This window comes from Meles meles, chromosome 4 (assembly GCF_922984935.1).
Source record: "Meles meles chromosome 4, mMelMel3.1 paternal haplotype, whole genome shotgun sequence".
Lineage (NCBI taxonomy): Eukaryota > Metazoa > Chordata > Mammalia > Carnivora > Mustelidae > Meles > Meles meles.
In genome coordinates, this window is record NC_060069.1 from 23113692 (window position 1) to 23134913 (window position 21222).

The 21222-nt window shown below is 37.7% G+C and overlaps 1 protein-coding gene across 2 annotated transcripts in view; it reads left to right on the plus strand.

Annotated features, from left to right (window-relative positions):
• Positions 1 to 21222, plus strand: part of ZCWPW2 (zinc finger CW-type and PWWP domain containing 2) — a 136958-nt gene that overhangs the window by 6751 nt on the left and 108985 nt on the right. For both annotated transcript variants that reach the window (XM_046003579.1, XM_046003578.1), the window contains exon 2: positions 444 to 558. The gene's annotated coding sequence lies outside the window, so the exon portion shown is untranslated. The remainder of the gene's footprint in view (positions 1 to 443; positions 559 to 21222) is intronic.

Consider the following 21222-nt stretch of genomic DNA (forward strand, 5'->3'; position numbering starts at 1 on the left):
TAAAATTAAATCATGCCTATGCTTAAATAATATATAACATAAATGACGTGGGAAATGTTCACATGTGTTGGTAAGAAAGCAAATTGTTCCGGATTACAGCCCGATTTATTTGTTTTTTCCTTCCATTAAAATTACAGTTAAAAAATAAAATATACACATAACAGAAAAGGAAAGAGGGAGTCATCAGTGGATAAAAGATTACAATAAATATTCTGAAAGAAACTAAGTATAAACATTTCAAAAGAAGTAGAGCCCAGGAAGTTTCAGCACAGAATATATTAGAGAGACTTCACAGTGGAGCTGGGAATCAATCTTCTTAGAAAGATGATGGCAAGGCTATGAAGGTCTAAATGTAAGATGGAGGTTGAATAGATAGAGGAAGATTTCTGGAAGTCTTTTATGAAACTAATGTGCCTCCTTGTCTTCTTCATTTCATCATGCAGAAAGACAGGCAATCCAGGGTTTCTTCTAAGGCCAGAAGAACAAAGGACCCACCCACTCTAAAGAAACTGAAAATTGGACAAACTGGGAAAAAGCTTTAGATTGTTTCTTTCCAGGGTAAGAATCCCAAACTTATTCCTATTCTCAGTGTGTCATGTTTACTTTGCAAATTTAGATGTGATATGTTGAAGAAGCATGTTCTCAGTTTTACATTATGCAATTTAAAATTACTTGTTTTCACGTTCTCATTTTAAAACTCGTGATTGATTTTCTCAATACTTGTTTAGTGATTCTTGAAACAGTAATTATGTAGTTACTCACTAGCACCCAGTGTAAGAAAGTCATCACGCTTTATTAGAATTATGACACTTATTTCTAAAATGAGGAACACAAATGACAATGTATAAATCATTTCGAATAACAAGTTGAAATTCTCTAATTAGACTAGCTTGAGAGTCTATTCTTGTGCCTTGCGATTTGAGGGAAATGGTGAACTTAATTAAAGATTGTTCTTTCAGGTTAATGGAACAAAATTTTACGTTTAAGCAAATCAGCTATATGACTTCTGTGCAAATAGCTTAGAGAAAAGTCAGTTGAGAATGGGTACACGTAGGGAGACATAACCAAGCCCATCTGAAATCAATGCTCTCTTTGCTCAGCCTACAGATATAATTCTAATCCATTTATAGCACTATTATACTTGGTAGCTTATCTGAAGAACTTAATTGTGATTATCCTTGTTAGGGCTGTTATTTTATGCTGGCAAGTCTCACTATACTGAATAAACTGAGATAATTGTAACCAATATAGACTTAAACCAATTACTAAGATTTGAAGTTAGCATTTAGCACAATTTATTAGATCTCTAATTATTTGTTAACTCTTCCCTTAAAAAATTTAAAGCTGAAGAATATAGTTGCTGCAAAAGATACCAGTTTTTAATTCTGCCAGAAGCTCTTTCTTTGCCTTCAACTTTAATTTCTGATTTGGGATGAAATTCATTAGTTATCTTCATTATTAAAACAAAAGAAAAAGGAAAGAGAATATCTATTAAGCATCTTGGAGCATTTATTAAGCCAGAATCTATCCAGAAGTATCTGCATAAACTAGTCCATGAATGATAAAGCTAAATTACAATTTTGCATAGATAATAGGCCCTTAATAAATTTCTGTTGAATCATTAAGTACAATCTAAGGTTGACAGATAGGCACAAATTAGGTAAATGAATGAACAGCAAATGTTAAACTTACTTCACAGAGAAGATTAAGGATAAAATGCATTTTAACGTATAGAAGCAGGGGCACCTGGGTGGTTTAGTCAGTTAAGTGTCTGACTCTTGATTTAGGCTCAGGGTCCTGAGATCCAGCCCTACATGAGGCTCTGTGCTGGTGGGTGGAGCCTACTTAAGCTTCTTTCCTTCAGTGACCACCACTCATTCCGTGCTTTTGCACATTCTCTCTCTCAAAAGATAAATGAAAAATGCTTTAAAGTTTAGAAGTAAACTAAATTAGTTGTTAATAAGCATCTGAGAAAAATCCTTAAGGAAAGATGAAATAATTGGAGTACACTCATTCCACTTTGGTTTCTGCATGTTTTAATATTCTGTCCCACTCCAAATAGAGCTTACTTAAAAGCAGTGTAGAAAGGGAATCAGACATTTATTACATTTCTTTTGTGTGTCAGATACTGAAATGGGTTGTTGTTGTTGTTGTTGTTGTTTTTAATGTTTATTCGACAGAGAGAGATCACAAGTAGGCAGAGAGGCAGGCAGAGAGAGAGGAAAGCAGGCTGCTCACTGAGCAGAGAGCCCGATGCGGGGCTCGATCCCAGGACCCTGGGATCATGACCTGAGCTGAAGGCAGAGGCTTTAACCCACTGAGCCACCCAGGCACCCCTGAAATGGGTTGTTTTATATGCTGTTTCATTTTATCACTGAAACCATCCTATGAATTAAGTATTATTGTGATCAACATGTTCAGATGATAAAATGATATTCAGACCTTTTAACTGACTTGCCTTAATTTAAAAATCTCAGGAAATGGAGCCAGAATTTAAACCCAGAGCTACAGACGAAGATATTTAGTTGATACACACAGTCATTCTGGTTGTTAAATATTTTGAATATCAACACTGCCTGGGACAGTCTTAATTCTGAAGTTCATATTATCTCCATTATTTTATAATACTCTAAAGATTCAGTGCTTTTCTTTGATAGAAACTTTTTTAGATGCTGGGATACAGTGGTTAACAAGATAGATAAAAACCTTGCCCGAAGTGGACTTTCATTAGCTTGTAGAGGACTTCATCAAACAAATTGTAATACAATATGTTAGGAGGTATGTAAAGGAATAGGAACTTTGACCCCGAACTTACCATTTCTTAGATTGGTTTAGACATCACCTAAACCTGGCCTAACACCTTCTACCTAAAGCCTTAGCGTGCCACATCTGCTTCCATAGCATTCTCCATTTGTCTCCTAATGCTTAATGTTTAACATTTCTTGAGGAGAGGGATTTTGTCTTTGCCTAAGCATTATGTCTGGCTCACAGCAAACCCTCAGGAACTATTTCAGAACCAAAAACAACAAAAGAATAGAGTCAGAATTTAAAACTGCAGCAAATATGCAAGAGAGCAGTTTTAGGTAAGATTTTTGGGTATTATGATGAGAAGTGATGGAGATTTCCCTGTAAAGTAGGAGGCAAGTTTATCTTTTGAGAATGAGGAAGGTGGTCTAGGATTTATTTATAAAGGTTTAAAACAATAACTGTGCAGATTCAAGAGGAAAGAGAAAGAATAAAAAGGATAGCCTTGAAGATGTGCTAACAGCTCCTCTGAAGTTGGAATCTTTGAATATGTTGTGTACCGATAGGCATGACTACATAATTTCCCATAAGAATCAGCAGCTCAGATGCAAGAAATCAGAGATCAAGCCTGTATTTGTTAGGAATGCTCTTGGCCTCAAGTAGTTGAAAAGATAAATAGTAGTTTGAACATGTAGGGGTTGATTTTGTCACATATCCAGAAGAACAGAAATATAGAATGATGATAAGATTCCTAAAGTTAAGAACAAAAAACTTAACTCCTCAGAATGTTACTATGAGTTCTTCTCTGCATATCAGTTGGGAATGGTTTTTCTTTTGTTTTTTTCTAAAATCTTATTTTGTACAATAAATATTTTTAATTAAAATTGATCATTAAAATAAAAGTTCAGAAGGAAAATATCTCTCTGTGTCCAAAACATTTTTTGATTCATGCTGAATGTTATTAGAACCAGACAACACTTGAACATCATTAAGGAATCCAGGACTATTTGTTGTGCAAGTAATATATCAAGAGGTTTCTTAAAAAGTGGCTTCTAGTTCTGGGGTGACAGGAAAGGCAAATCATGGTCGATGAGGCCTTATCTTCTACCAAGACTATTAAGTAAGTGAAGCTTATGTTTTTATACCAGATTCCTTCTCTTCAACCATTTGTAGAACATTTGTCATAACTTACTCTGCTCATAATACTTTCCACCTTGCTCTTTTCTTGCATTTCTGTCCTCCTAATTCACAGAATGGAAAAAAAAAAAAAAAACAACCCAGAAACCGACTCAGAGTTGGCTAAAATTGTTTTCTCCATTTCCTTCATAATTTCACTTTAGCATGCTCCAATGAGGTTTTCATCTCTACCTCTGACTTACTGTTGTTCATTGATCATCGATGACTTCCATGTTTAAATCCAGTGTCAATTTCTCTGTTCCTCTTACTCAAATAAGCAATATCTAATACAATCAACTGCTCTGTCTCTCTGGAAACATAAAATCACCAACTTTGATCCAGTTACTTAGGCTGAAATCTTAATAGTCAGTGTTGATCACTACCTTTCCCTTGTTCCCTACACAAAATACATCAGTGAGTTCTACCTATTTCACCTCCAGAACATATGGAATCAGTCCCCTTTTCTTAGTGCCTGATTTCTATCAAGACTAAAACATTATCTCTTTTCTTAAATCTGTTTTTTACTATAATATAATAAAGTTTGAAAATATAAACTTTGTTGAATTTTACCATTCATACAAAAAAAGGTGAAAGTTGTAGATGAACTCACAAATTATCCCAAAGTAAGTGTACGTATATAACCACATGCAGGGTATTAGTGAATCTCTTCTTCTCACTCATTATCTGACACAATTACTAGGATCTTTGAAGAACATTACCTGCCCCAGAGAAGCTATGTCATGGCCACTCTCAATCATTAGATCCCTTTGATCCAAAACTAACTACTATCTTAACTTTTAACACTGCGAATTTGTTCCACTTTTTTAAAAACTATTTAAATGGAATCAAGGGGTGCCTGGGTGGCTCAGGCATTAAGCATCTGCCTTCCACTCAGGTCATGATTCGAGAGTCCTGAGATCGAGCCCTTCATCGTGCTCCCTGTTCAGCAAGAAGCCTGTCTCTCCCTCTCCCTCTCCCACTCCCCCTGCTTGTGTTCCCTTTCTCATTGTGTGTCTCTCTGTTAAACAAATAAAATTTCTAAAATGGTAAATAGATAAATAAAAATAAATAGAATCAAATAATATGTATTTTTTAAATCAGACTTCTTTTGGTATGTTTCTGAGATCCACTCAAGTTTTGTGTAGCAGAAGTTTGTTCATTTTTTTGCTGTATATTATTTTAATATGTGAGTACATCATATTTCATTTCCTGTTCTGCAGTTTATAGATTCTTGAGTTTATAGTTTTGGGCTACAAATATTGACTATATCTTGAATTTACCTATTGAGATAGGTAGATATAGATATTAGATATAGATATTTGTGTCATATATATACCTAGAAGTACATATGTTCAAATTTAGTAGATAGTGAAGAGTTAATTTACAGTGGACATACCAATTGGCAACCCAGCCAGCTGTGTATGAAAGTTCAAGTTCATTTGTATCCTTGCTAATACTTGGCGTGTCACTCCTTTTAACATTGACTTTGCTGGTAAGTTTGCAGTGGTATGTCATTGTACTTTTAATTTGCATTTCCTTTATGACTCTTAAGTTGAGGACCTTTCATATTTATTGGTCGTATGGATTAACTCTTTTATGAAGTACCTATTTAAGTCTTCTTGGCTATTTTTCTATTAGGTTTTCTGCCTTTTTTCTAATTGATACTAGATCTGTACCAGAAATCCTGCCTGCACTTACTACCTGTCATACTGGTCTCATTTTTGTCCTTCACATAGGCTCAGATTTTCTTCTTTTCAAGACTCTTTATGGGCTGTGTCTTCAGTTCTCAGGTTTCAGGTCAAATGTCATCTTTCATGTAAACCTCCTTGACCATCTCCTCATCTCCCCCAAAGTGCATATCATTCTCTTATATCATCCTGGTTTTTTTTTTTTTTAAAGCATTTTCCCTTAAGCATCCAGCAACGTGAAATTTTGTCTTATTTATTTATTGATTTGCTTATATATACTGTCCACTTCCCTTCTTACTAGAAGGGAACTCATGTTTATGTTTGTTTTTATTCACTGCTTATGTCTGTTTTTTTTTTAAACCATTTTATTTATTTTTTCAGCGTAACAGTATTCATTGTTTTTGCACAACACCCAGTGCTCCATGCAAAACGTGCCCTCCCTATTACCCACCACCTGTTCCTCCAACCTCCCACCCCTGACCCTTCAAAACCCTCAGGTTGTTTTTCAGAGTCCATAGTCTCTTATGGTTCGCCTCCCCTTCCAAATTTTTTTTTTATAAACATATAATGTATTTTTATCCCCAGGGGTACAGGTCTGTGAATCGCCAGGTTTACACACTTCACATCACTCACGATAGCACATACCCTCCCCAATGTCCATAACCCCCTCCCCCTCTCCCAATCCCACCTCCCCCCAGCAACCCCCAGTTTGTTTTGTGAGATTAAGAGTCATTTATGGTTTGTCTCCCTCCCAATCCCATCTTGTTTCATTTATTCTTCTCCTATCCCCCTAACCGCCCATGTTGCTTCTCCATGTCCTCATATCAGGGAGATCATATGATAGTTGTCTTTCTCCGATTGACTTATTTCACTAAGCGTGATACCCTCTAGTTCTATCCACGCTGTCGCAAATGGCAAGATTTCATTTCTTTTGATGGCTGCATAGTATTCCATTGTGTATATATACCACATCTTCTTTATCCATTCATCTGTTGATGGACATCTAGGTTCTTTCCATGGTTTGGCTATTGTAGACATTGCTGCTATAAACATTCGGGTACACGTGCCCCTTCAAATCACTATGTTTGTATCTTTAGGGTAAATACCCAGTAGTGCAATTACTGGGTCATAGGGTAGTTCTATTTTCAACATTATGAGGAACCTCCATGCTGTTTTCCAGAGTGGTTGCACCAGCTTGCCTTCCCACCAACATTGTAGGAGGGTTCCCCTTTCTCCGCATCCTCGCCAGCATCTGTCATTTCCTGACTTGTTAATTTTAGCCATTCTGACTGGTGTGAAGTGATATCTCATTGTGGTTTTGATTTGTATTTCCCTGATGCCGAGTGACGTGGAGCACTTTTTCATGTGTCTGTTGGCCATCTGGATGTCTTCTTTGCAGAACTGTCTGTTCATGTCCTCTGCCCATTTCTTGATTGGATTGTTTGTTCTTTGGGTGTTGAGTTTGCTAAGTTCCTTATAGATTTTGGATACTAGCCCTTTATCTGATATGTCGTTTGCAAATATCTTCTCCTATTCTGTCAGTTGTCTTTTGGTTTTGTGAACTGTTTCCTTTGCTGTGCAAAAGCTTTTGATCTTGATGAAATCCCAATAGTTCATTTTTGCCCTTGCTTCCCTTGCCTTTTCCGATGTTCCTAGGAAGATGTTGCTACGGCTGAGGTCAAAGAGGTTGCTGCCTGCGTTCTCCTCAAGGATTTGGATGGATTCCTTTCTCACGTTGGGTCCTTCATCCATTTTGAGTCTATTTTTGTGTGTGGTGTAAGGAAGTGGTCCAATTTCATTTTTCTGCATGTGGCTATCCAATTTTCCCAGCACCATTTATTGAAGAGGCTGTCTTTTTTCCATTGGACATTCTTTCCTGCTTTGTCGAAGATTAGTTGACCATAGAGTTGGGGGTCGATTTCTGGGCTCTCTATTCTGTTCCACTGATCTATGTGTCTGATTTTGTGCCAGTACCATGCTGTCTTGATGATGACAGCTTTGTAATAGAGCTTGAAGTCCAGAATTGTGATACCACCAACTTTGGCTTTCTTTTTCAATATTCCTTTGGCTATTTGAGGTCTTTTCTGGTTCCATATAAATTTTAGGATTATTTGTTCCATTTCTTTGAAAAAAATGGATGGTATTTTGATAGGGATTGCATTAAATGTGTAGATTGCTTTAGGTAGCATAGACATTTTCACAATATTTATTCTTCCAATCCAGGAGCATGGAACATATTTCCATGTTTTTGTGTCTTCCTCAATTTCTTTCATGAGTACTTTATAATTTTCTGCGTATAGATTCTTAGCCTCTTTGGTTAGGTTTATTCCTAGGTATCTTATAGTTTTGGGTGCAATTGTAAATGGGATTGACTTCTTAATTTCTCTTTCTTCTGTCTTGTTGTTGGTGTACAGAAATGCAACTGATTTCTGTGCATTGATTTTATATCCTGACACTTTACTGAATTCCTGGACAAGTTCTAGCAGTTTTGGAGTGGAGTCTTTTGGGTTTTCCACATATAGTATCATATCATCTGCGAAGAGTGATAGTTTGACTTCTTCTTTGCCAATTTGGATGCCTTTAATTTCTTTTTGTTGTCTGATTGCTGAGGCTAGGACTTCTAGTACTATGTTGAATAGCAGTGGTGATAATGGACATCCCTGCCGTGTTCCTGACCTTAGCGGAAAACCTTTCAGTTTTTCTCCATTGAGAATGATATTTGCGGTGGGTTTTTCATAGATGGCTTTGATAATATTGAGGTATGTGCCCTCTATCCCTACACTTTGAAAAGTTTTGATCAGGAAGGGATGCTGTACTTTGTCAAATGCTTTTTCAGCATCTATTGAGAGTATCATATGGTTCTTGTTCTTTCTTTTATTAATGTGTTCTATCACATTGATTGATTTGCGGATGTTGAACCAACCCTGCAGCCCTGGAATAAATCCCACTTGATCGTGGTGAATAATCCTTTTAATGTACTGTTGAATCCTATTGGCTAGTATTTTGGCGAGAATTTTTGCATCTGTGTTCATCAAGGATATTGGTCTGTAGTTCTCTTTTTTGGTGGGATCCTTGTCTGGTTTTGGGATCAAGGTGATGCTGGCCTCATAAAATGAGTTTGGAAGTTTTCCTTCCATTTCTATTTTTTGGAACAGTTTCAGGAGAATAGGAATGAGTTCTTCTTTAAATGTTTGGTAGAATTCCCCTGGGAAGCCATCTGGCCCTGGGCTTTTGTTTGTTTGGAGATTTTTGTTGACTGTTTCAATCTCCTTACTGGTTATGGGCCTGTTAGGTTTTCTCTTTCTTCCTGGTTCAGTTGTGGTAGTTTATATGTCTCTAGGAATGCATCCATTTCTTCCAGATTGTCCAATTTGTTGGCGTAGAGTTGCTCATAGTATGTTCTTATAATTGTCTGTATTTCTTTGGTGTTAGTTGTGATCTCTCCTCTTTCATTCATGATTTTATTGATTTGGGTCCTTTCTATTTTCTTTTTGATGAGTCTGGCCAAGGGTTTATCAATCTTATTGATTCTTTCAAAGAACCAGCTCCTAGTTTCATTGATTTTTTTCTATTGTTTTTTTTGGTTTCTATTTCATTGATTTCTGCTCTGATCTTTATGATTTCTCTTCTCCTGCTGGGTTTAGGGTTTCTTTCTTGTTCCTTCTTCAGCTCCTTTAGGTGTAGGGTTAGGTTGTGTACTTGAGACCTTTCTTGTTTCATGAGAAAGGCTTGTACCGCTATATATTTTCCTCTCAGGATTGCCTTTGCTGTGTCCCACAGATTTTGAACCGTTGTGTTTTCATTATCATTTGTTTCCATGAATTTTTTCAATTCTTCTTTAATTTCCTGGTTGACCCATTCATTCTTTAGAAGGACGCTGTTTAGTCTCCATGTATTTGGGTTCTTTCCAGCTTTCCTCTTGTGATTGAGTTCTAGCTTCAGAGCATTGTGGTCTGAAAATATGCAGGGAATGATCCTAATCTTTTGATACAGATTGAGACCTGATTTGTGACCCAGGATGTGATCTATTCTGGAGAAGGTTCCATGTGCACTAGAGAAGAATGTGTATTCTGTTGCTTTGGGATGAAATGTTCTGAATATATCTGTGATGTCCATCTGGTCCAGGGTGTCATTTAAGGCCTTTATTTCCTTGTTGATCTTTTGCTTGGATGATCTGTCCATTTCAGTGAGGGGAGTGTTAATGTCCCCTACTATTATTGTATTATTATTGATGTGTTTCTTTGATTTTGTTATTAATTGGTTGATATAGTTGGCTGCTCCCACGTTAGGGGCATAGATATTTAAAATTGTTAGATCTTCTTGTTGGACAGACCCTTTGAGTAGGATATAGTGTCCTTCCTCATCTCTTATTATAGTCTTTGGCTTAAAATCTAATTGATCTGATATAAGGATTGCCACCCCAGCTTTCTTCTGATGCCCATTAGCATGGTAAATTGTTTTCCACCCCCTCACTTTAAATCTGGAGGTGTCTTCGCGTCTAAAATGAGTTTCATGTAGGCAACATACTGATGGGTTTTGTTTTTTTATCCATTCTGATACCCTGTGTCTTTTGATGGGGGCATTTAGCCCATTAACATTCAGGGTAACTATTGAGAGATATGAATTTAGTGCCATTATTAGCCTGTAAGGTGACTATTACTGTATATTGTCTTGGTACCTTTCTGATCTACTACTTTTAGGCTCTCTCTTTGCTTCGAGGACCCTTTTCAATATTTCCTGTAGAGCTGGTTTGGTGTTTGCAAATTCTTTCAGTTTTTGTTTGTCCTGGAAGCTTTTTATCTCTCCTTCTATTTTCAATGATAGCCTAGCTGGATAGAGTATTCTTGGCTGCATGTTTTTCTCGTTTGGTGCTCTGAATATATCATGCCAGCTCTTTCTGGCCTGCCAGGTCTCTGTGGATAAGTCTGCTGCCAATCTAATATTTTTACCATTGTATGTTACAGACTTCTTTCCTCAGGCTGCTTTCAGGATTTTCTCTTTGTCACTAAGACTTGTCAATTTTACTATTAGGTGACGGGGTGTGGACCTATTCTTGTTGACTTTGAGGGGGGTTCTCTGCATCTCCTGGATTTTGATGCTTGTTCCCTTTGCCATATTAGGGAAATTCTCTCCAATAATTCTCTCCAATAGACCTTCTGCTCCCCTCTCTGTTTCTTCTTCTTCTGGAATCCCAATTATTCTAATGTTGTTTCGTCTTATGGTGTCACTTATCTCTCGAATTCTCCCCTCGTGGTCCAGTAGCTGTTTGTCCCTCTTTTGCTCGGCTTCCTTATTCTCTGTCATTTGGTCTTCTATATCACTAATTCTTTCTTCTGCCTCATTGATCCTAGCAGTGAGAGCCTCCATTTTTGATTGCACCTCATTAATAGCTTTTTTGATTTCAACTTGGTTAGATTTTAGTTCTTTAATTTCTCCAGAAAGGGCTTTTATATCTCCAGAGAGGGTTTCTCTAATATCTTCCATCCCTTTTTCGAGCCCGGCTAGAATGTTCAGAATCGTCATTCTGAACTCTTGATCTGACATATTACCAGTGTCTGTGTTGATTAGGTCCCTAGCCTTCGGTACTGGCTCTTGTTCTTTTGTTTGTGGTGATTTTTTCCACCTTGTCATTTTGTCCAGATAAGAGGATATGAAGGATCAAATAAAATACTAAAAGGGTGGCAAAGACCCCAGAAAAATGCACTGTAACCAAATCAGAACAGACCCCAAATTGTGGGGGGGAGAAAGGGGATAAAAAGAGGTTCAGAAAAAAAAAGAAAAAATTTAAAAAATAAAACAAAGAAAAAATATAAAAAGAAAGAAAAAATATATATATTTAGATAAACTAGTCAAAAAACGTTAAAAAAGAAAAGGGTAAACGTTTTAAAAAATTTAGCAGAAGAAGAAAAAAGAAAAAAAATTGAAAAAAGAAAAAAATATTGAATTAGCCGCAAGACTAAAGAATCATGGGGAGAAAGCCATGAGTTCCGTGCTTTGCTTTCTCCTCCTCTGGAATTGCGCTGCTGTCTTAGGAATTGAACCTGCTTTCCTTCATAGATGAACTTCGTCCTGGCTGGATATTTTGTTGATCTTCTGGGGGAGGGGCCTGTTGTAGTGACTCTCAAGTGTCTTTGCCCGAGGCGGGATTGCACCGCCCTTACCGGTGGCGGGACTAAGTAATCGGCTCGGGTTCGCTTTGGGGAGCTTCTGTTCCCTGAATGCTTTCCGTAGAGTTCCGGAGGACGGGAATGAAATGGCGGCCTCCTAGTCTCCGGCCCGGAGGAGCTGAGAGCCTGGGACCCCACTCCTCAGTGCGCCCCCAGAGGACAGCACCCAATCACTCCCGTATCCCCAGTCTCTAGCCGCGCTCTGAGCTCACCCAGCCCGGGACCAGTTCAAGGTAACCCCGAGCTGAGAGTTCAGTCCTCGGCTCTGTCTCTGTAGCTGGCTTCTCCGTTCTAATACCTGCGAGCTCTGTGACACTCCGACACCCCCGATCCTTCTGTGACCCTGCAGGACCTGGGGCCACGCGGACCCCACGTGGGCTTCACCCTGGTTTAGCCTCTGGAGCAATGTCCTTCAGTGGAACAGACTTTTTAAAGTCCTGATTTTGTGCTCCGTTCCTCCGCCGCTTTCCGGGAGCCGGCCCCTCCCCCCGCGGTCTATCTTCCCGTCATTTTAGACTCACTTCTCCGCCAGTCCTACCTTTCAGAAAGTGGTTGATTTTCTGTTTCTAGAGTTGCTGTTCTTCTTCTCTTCGATCTCCCGTTGGATTTGTAGGTGTTTGCAATGTTTAGATAAGCTATCGAGCTGATCTCCTGCTACCTGATGTAGTCTCAGCCTGCTACTTCTCCGCCATCTTGACTCCTCTCCCTTATATCTGTTTTTATTCACTGCTATTTCCCTAGCACCCGGAACTTTTGTGTGGCTTGTGAGAGGTTTGAAGTTAAGTATCTGTGAAAAAAATAGAATGAGGACACTTGGATGGCTCAGTCATTTGAGCATCCAACTCTTGGTTTTGGCTCAGGTCATGATCCCTGGGTCATAAGTTCGAGCCCTGCATTGGGCTCCATGCTCAGTGGGGTGTCTGCTTGGGATTCTCTCTCCCTCTCTCTCAGCACATCCCCAACTCGCACTCTTACTCTGTCTTCCAAATAAAAAAGCCTTTTAAAAAAAAAAGAAAGAATGACTGAGGGGAATATCAGGAAATTTATCAGGGAATAAATTTATCAGGGAATAAATTAATGCCAAGTTTGAGATACTGTTCATACTGATATATTTACAGAGGAGTACATATCATTTTTTCCCAAAGAGTATATATTTTTGTATGTGAAGAGAATTTTCTTGAACTAGAATCATTGCCTGATATTTCTTATGTGCATTATAATTATATTCCTAGTAAGATTACTTAACCCCTAGTGATCTTCATTTTCCAAGGTGACACTAAGAGTAACCATTATTGATATATTGCCTGGTACACCTTTGCAATGCTGAAATTTACAAGTCCATAAAACATTTTTATGATTTAACTTTTGTAACAAGAAGTTGTTATAATTGGCAAAATTAATTAAAACAAGTACTTTGGGTACACAAGGGTTTAAGGCTATTTAATTAGCAGAGACACTGCAGGTTGAAAATTTGTAGTTTGATGGTTTATTTGGAAACTTGTTTTCATATTAAAAGATTTCTTCAGAATTTTCAATAATTGATTTTAATTGAAGATCTGATATATAGACTGTAATTATGAGCAACATGAATAAAAATATTAAATCTGGTAATTTACTATTCAGAAGTTTCTGCAGCTACTTACTGCTTTGATGTATGTAGATCAATATTGGTTTTTTTAATAAAGATTTTATTTGTTATTTATTTGACAAAGTGAGAGACAGAGAGAGGGAACACAAGCAGGGCACATGAGAGAGGCAGATGCAGGCTTCCCACTGAGCAGCGAGCCCAATGTGGGACTCAATTCCAGGACTGGGACCATGACCTGAACCAAAGGCAGGCGTTGAACCAACTGAGCCACTCAGGCATCCGGTTAGAATGTTTATTTCAAGGATAGATTATGTTGCTAAAATATCTTTAAGAAATTACTCTTTTATATTGTTAATTTTGTCCTTTTATACTTATATTTGCCTTTTTTATTTATTTCTTGTATTCATTTATAAAACTCATTGAAAATACGATTTATTATATTTATTTAAAATACGTATATACTTAACAGTCTGTTCTCATTATTCATGGTCATTATGTTCTCCTACATTATTGTGAACACTAAATTAGCAAATTCTGAATCCTTGCTCCTAGAAGAAATGCAGAATTAGATTCCTACAAACCTTTGGTCACAACATTTTCATTAATCAATCAGTACAAAAGCTTATTTTTTTATATATGTTTCTGTTTAAAGATACTTTATTTGATCTATACTATTGATTCAGTAACACTGAGCTGATGACCAACAGCACTAGAACTCTTGCCTGAACAAAGCTTACCTAGCAGATTTTCTCCTTAAGGCACATCTCTGCCTTCTTGAGCTTAAGACTGCTGGCCCTTTTGGTGGAATGGAGGAGGGTGGCATCATTTTTAACAATAAAATCAGGTACTGAAAAAACGTGGCACTAAATAGATCACAAAATGGATACCTCTTTACAGTACGAGAGCTGAAACAAGAAGGCAGAGCATTGCCTTATGAAAGTGCAGCAAATATTGATATTGGGGGTAACAAATAATTTTTAGAAAGCAGGCAGAATTGCAAATACGGAGCCTGCAAATAATGAGGATTGATGTATAGTTATATAAAACAATACAATTTTAAATTATCCAACATAAAAACTTTAGAAAATAGAGCAGAAAACAATTTATAATCTTATCAGCATAAGATTCTTTTTTTTTTATATTTTTCAATTTTTGCCTCTGGTGTATATATTTTCAAATATTGCAAAACAAAAATTTGTTTTCCATGCAATTTGCTGCTGGAAAGCCCTTCACCTCCTTCATTAATGGGTTTTAGGTGGAGCTGTCTTCATCCCTGCTTTAAGGATGGGTATGTGACCTATGCCTAAAAATTATGATATTCACCCACTATAGTTACTGATATTGGGATAGAGCCAGTGTGGTGCCATAAGGTTTTTGCTAGACTCCTGCAGAGATACTTGCTCTTTTGCACTGGACTTGAATTTGCTGCCACCATCTTTTCCATAGAATCTAAGACTGAACCTAATGCAAAAGGAGGCAGAGTAGAGAGAGGAAGAAAAACCAAATCCTTATGAAATAATTTAATTGGTTCTAATTTATTTTTATAAAATTATATATATTTAAGATGTATAATGCAACATTTATATATATATACATATATATAGTGAAGTGATTACTGCAATCAAGCTAATTAACATATCCATCATCTCACAGTCAGCTTTTTTTTTTTAAAGCAGTTTTTTTTTATTATTATTTTTTTATTTACAGCATGACAGTGTTCATTGTTTTGGCATCACACCCAGTGCTCCATGCAGTACGTGCCCTCCCTATTACCCACCACCTGGTTCCTCAACCTCCCACCCCACCCCCACTCCCCCCCTGCCGCCCCTTCATAACCCTCTGGTTGTTTTTCAGAGTCCATAGTCTCTCATGGTTCATCTCCCCTTCCAGTTTCCCTCAACTCCCTCTCCTCTCCATCTCCCCATGTCCTCCATGTTATTTGTTATGCTCCACAAATAAGTGAGACCATATGATACTTGACTCTCTCTGCTTGACTTATTTCGCTCAGCATAATCTCTTCCAGTCCCGTCCATGTTGCTACAAAAGTTGGGTATTCGTCCTTTCTGATGGAGGCATAATACTCCATTGTGTATATGGACCACATCTTCCTTATCCATTCATCCGTTGAAGGGCATCTTGGTTCTTTCCACAGTTTGGCGACCGTAGCCATTGCTGCAATAAACATTGGGGTACAAATGGCCCTTCTTTTCACTACATCTGTATCTTTGGGGTAAATACCCAGCAGTGCAATTGCAGGGTCATAGGGAAGCTCTATTCTTAATTTCTTGAGGAATCTCCACACTGTTCTCCAAAGTGGCTGCACTAACTTGCATTCCCACCAACAGTGGAAGAGGGTTCCCCTTTCTCCACATCCTCTCCAACACACGTTGTTTCCTGTCTTGCTAATTTTGGCCATTCTAACTGGTGTTAGGTGGTATCTCAGTGTTGTTTTAATTTGAATCTCCCTGATGGCTAGTGATGATGAACATTTTTTCATGTGTCTGATAGCCATTTGTATGTCTTCGTTGGAGAAGTGTCTGTTCATATCTTCTGCCCATTTTTTGATATGATTATCTGTTTTGTGTGTGTTGAGTTTGAGAAGTTCTTTATAGATCCTGGATATCAACCTTTTGTCTGTACTGTCATTTGCAAATATCTTCTCCCATTCCGTGGGTTGCCTCTTTGTTTTGTTGACTGTTTCCTTTGCTGTGCAGAAGCTTTTGATCTTGATGAAGTCCCAAAAGTTCATTTTTGCTTTTGTTTCCTTGGCCTTTGGAGACATCTCTTGAAAGAAGTTGCTGTGGCTGATATCGAAGAGGTTACTGCCTATGTTCTCCTCTAGGATTCTGATAGATTCCTGTCTCACGTTGAGGTCTTTTATCCATTTCGAGTTTATCTTTGTGTATGGTGTAAGAGAATGGTCGAGTTTCATTCTGCTACATATCGCTGTCCAGTTTTCCCAGCACCATTTATTGAAGAGACTGTCTTTTTTCCATTGAATATTTTTTCCTGTTTTGTCGAAGATTATTTGACCATAGAGTTGAGGGTCCATATCTGGGCTCTCCACTCTGTTCCACTGGTCTATGTGTCTGTTTTTATGCCAGTACCACGCTGTCTTGGTGATCACAGCTTTGTAGTAAAGCTTGAAATCGGGTAACGTGATGCCGCCAGTTTTGTTTTTGTTTTTCAACATTTCCTTAGCAATTCGGGGTCTCTTCTGACTCCATACAAATTTTAGGATTATTTGCTCCAGCTCTTTGAAAAATATCGGTGGAATTTTGATCGGAATGGCATTCAAAGTATAGATTGCTCTAGGCAGTATAGACATTTTAACAATGTTTATTCTTCCAATCCAAGAGCATGGAATAGTCTTCCATCTTTTTGTGTCTTCTTCAATTTCTTTCATGAGTGTTCTGTATCACATAGTAAGCTTTTGTGCATGTGTAGTAAGACACTTAAGATTTACTCTTTTAGCAAATCTCAAATATATAAATTATTAACCATAATCCACATGCTATAAATTAGGTCTCTAGAAATTAACTCATCCTGTTTAACAGAAACTTGTTCCCTTTCACAAAATCCTCATCCCTCCCCACCCCTGGTAACCACCATTTCCTCTGCTTCTATGATTTTGACTTTTTTTCAAATTCAATGACAGTCATACAGTATATTTTTTTCTGTGCCTGAATTACTTCATTGAGCATGATGCTCTCCAGGTTCACCCAGGTTCATCCATGTTGTCAGAAATGACAAGATTTCCTTTAATGCTGAATCATAGTCCAGTGTATGAGGTATAGGTTTGAATAATGTAAACAGTGTCACAGTGAACATGGGAGTACAGATACTTCTTTGAGGTAATTTTATTTTCTTTGGATATATACCTGAAAGTGGGATTGTAAGATTATGGAACAAACAATAGGTTTTAGGTTGTGCCTACATGCACTTGTGTTTATGTGTGCATGCATCCTTGTGATTGATCCTGGATGAAAACAACAACTGAATTAATTCCACATGACATTTAAGATCATGGGACAACATTCAGTTGTTCAGGTATAGGAGAGGGGGGAAAAAGATGACTGAGTTCATCAAAAGAAGATCAAAAGCAAAGAGGTTTCTAAGGATTTTTGAAGGGAATAATTTTAATGATGGGCCATAGAATCCAAGCTGGAAAAGGATATAAATGAAGACAGGACTGAAATGTAATGTATGATATGTTACTTGAAAAATGATTGGTTTTAATGGACTTTTTGGGAGGACAAGATGATCAGAGAAGCTTGCAATTGATATTTTTTGCGGGGTGATAATACTTGAAGAAAGTACCTATGGAAGAGAATGGTTAAAGTGAAGTGAGTAGAAATGGAGAAGCAGATTTGAGTATCAGAAGATGACAGAGCTATGGATTGGAATTAGATGAGAACAAGGTGTTTACATTTCCGTCCTATGAGTAATTCCATATATAAACCAAATACAGGCAAGTAATTTATAGGTACTTAGTTTAATTTTAGTGTTCAGTTTTGCTTTGGTAAAATAAGAAGAGCTTCAGAGTCAAGATCTCTATCTAAACCTGAGTTTGCTATAAACATGTATCTTAGACCAAGAAGAAAAATTTTGGCGTTTATCAGGTGCTTATATCTCTTGCCCCCATCCTACACATACACAACCAAGGTCTCTTTCTTCTGCCAGCAAAGAAAATGGAATGTTCAGCCAGCCCTTTCACTTTTGAGGATAGTTTCAAATAGATGTCCCACCTCTCCATATTTAAGCAAAAGTGAAAATCTTTCCATGTTTCAAGGTCTTGACTAGTCCTGGGGTTACAACTATGTCTGTCCCCCCACACTGAGATTTATGAGCTACTGGAAGAATATGTATGGTCACAGCAGTTCCCTTTCTGGGCCACCTTGTCAGACTGAAAGATAATTTTGCTGAAAGTTACAACTTCAGTGATGAGCTTCTTCTTAAGAGTCCATTGTTGTGAGTGAAGGACCTGACCTAAGCCCAGGGATTTGGCTAGTTGAGGATCGTATTTTAGGAGACTGAATCATCTCTGTGCTCCACGTTCTTCCCAACACTCATCACTGCCTTCTTTTAGATTTGTTCCTTATTAGTAATAAAGTATAAATCTGCTTAGAAATTCTTATCTATATAAATACCTCCCAAACGAATTTGATCTTGTCATTTCTAATTATTCTCCCACACCTTGCTGGAGGACCCATTTCAAGAATCTCAGTCTGGGGGCTCCTGGGTGGCTCAGTAGGTTAGGCATCTGACTCTTGATTTCAGCTCTGGTCATGATCTCAGGATTTTGAGATGGAGCTCCACATCAGGCTCTACGCTCAGCTGGGAGTCTTCTTGAGATTCTCTCTCACCCTCTGGTCCTCCCCAACCCTGCCCTCTCTAAAATAAATAAATCTTTGGGGGGGGGTAAAAAAGATTCTCTCTTTCCCTTTCCCTCCACTCCTCTCTCCCTGCACTCCCTCTCTTAAAGAAAAAAAAGGAGAGGAAAAAAAAAAAGAATCTCAAAGTCTGATTATACAGGTAGATTATTTTCCCTTTGCTTTGCTGTATGGATGTTAACTTGACCTAAGAATCCCAGCAAGAGGAGAGATATTGAATACTGACACAGAAGTAGTTCTTTGTATCTTTGAGTTCACTACCAACTCCAAATTCAAGACTTTATAGATTCTCACTTAATCTCTAGTATTTTCAAACTCTGGAGCCTAACACTATTAGAACATTTGGTTTATTCCAGTGATAATTCAAACGCCTTTTCCCCCATTCATGGCAGTGTCCCTTCCAATGTTTCCAATTTATAGTAGTAAACACCCTTTACCAGTGGTTCCATAGTCTGTTGTATGACAATAGCATAGTATTCCAACCTCCAGTGGTTTCAGTCATAGCCAATAAAAAGAGAGATGGACCCTGAACCAGTCTAACTATTTCCACCACAGACCTCTTCTTTTGGATGAGGAAAGACACCATTTCTAAAGATTAGGTGTCTGTGAAGGCTGGATCAGAATGAACTTTTAGCCTGTTAACTCTCTGAGAGAACGTGTCTATTTAGTGAAATCATGAAATGGTGCCTAAATCTGGTTTCTCTCTGTAAATATCTAATCTTGAGCCCTGAATTCCCAACTAGAATTCACGTTCTTTTTGCCTTAAAGTAATTCCTAACTTGTGAAAGGTTGGTACCCAACCCCCTGAGAGGTTATGGTGAAGGTTAATTTGTGGTTTGTTTTAGAGTAATGATTTAATATGAGGTAGAGTTGAATATTTTACCATTAGCCCAAACTCCCATCTGGTAGTCCTTCAAATAGATGTCAAATCTAAGACTTTCTTCTTCCTGTCCTAATAAGGCCAGCTCAATGTCACACTAAAAAAATATAAATTTTATTTTTAAAAGCATTGAATGGGAGCCTGGGTGGAATCAGTTGGTTAAGTGTCTGACTCTTGATCTCAGCCCAGGTCTTGATCTCAGGGTCATGAGTTCAAGCCCTGTGTTGGCATGGAACCTACTTAAAAATAAATATAAATAAGTGTTGAAAATTAAGTTTTTATGAAGTTTCTTCAGACAGTGGCAGAGGAGGAAGTCCTTCATAATATGATTAAACTAAATTTTTCTTTACCCACCGTACCGCCTCAAGGACTTCTCCAGCTCAGTCTCCCTGTTGCATCATCAGTCAGATGATGGCTTTGATAGAAAGATGGCTTCTGGTTCTAACAACACGCCTCTATTTTTTTGTAATCTCATGTGTTAGAAAAGGCAGAAACTAGGTTGTGGGTTTAATATAAAAGGCACTTTGAGGAAGTCCTTGACACCCATCTATGGAAGCCTTGCTGCAGCAGTAAGAAAGCAGTTTCTGAGAAGCTGGAGAAGCAGGGTATCAAAGCCTCTATCTATTTCCACTGAGGAGTGGTGACTAAGGTTTATGTAGATGGAGAACAAAAACCCTAGTTTTTAGAAAGGCTTATTAGTTCGCTAAGGCTGCCGTAATAAAGTACAACAGACTGAGCAGCTTAAAAAAACAGAAATTTATTTTCTCATAGTTCTAGAGGCCAGAAGTTTGAAATCAAGGTGTCAGGAGGGTTGTCCTTTGGAGATCCTTGAGGTAAGGACCTGTTCCGGGCCTCTACCTGTTCCAGGCCTCCGTTCTGGGCTTGTAGGTGACTATCTACACCTTCTCTCTGTGTTTTCACATTGTCTTCCCTCTGTAGGTGTCTGTCCAAGTTTCCTCTTTTGATAAGGGCACCAGTCCTGTTGGATTAGGACCCACCCTAATGACTTCATTTTAAATTAATGACCTCTTTAAAGACCCTATCTCCAAGTACAATTACATTCTGAGGCATTGTGATTTAGGACTTTAACATATAAATTTGGAGGGGGGCGGATATAGTTCAGCCCTTAACAGTGGCTTTCCAGCTTTTGACTTGGATACTTACGCTTAAAGACAATTTCTGGAATGATTTTGAATTGGTCTTTTTTTTCTCCATTTTCACAAACTCTGAAGCCAGTACTAGCTTACTGAAAGAAAAACATGCATAATATTTTAGATATCAAGTGTTTCATCAGAAAGCTATATGCCACTATAAAGTCTTTATATCTCCTTCTAATGAATGAAATTAAGGGAATTTCAGGGAAGAGAGGTGTGATTAATTGTATGATAGCCCCTATGTAATTCTGTCCTTCTATATTGAGAAGCAGTGGTTGAGACATTTTTCAAATATGACTGGCTATACTTGCTCTCTCCCTCATAACAATAAATTTTGTAATAATACATCTTGGCATTGGAAATATTATATATATAAAATAAAGTATATTTAAATATATATAAAGTATATATAATATATGTAATATATTATA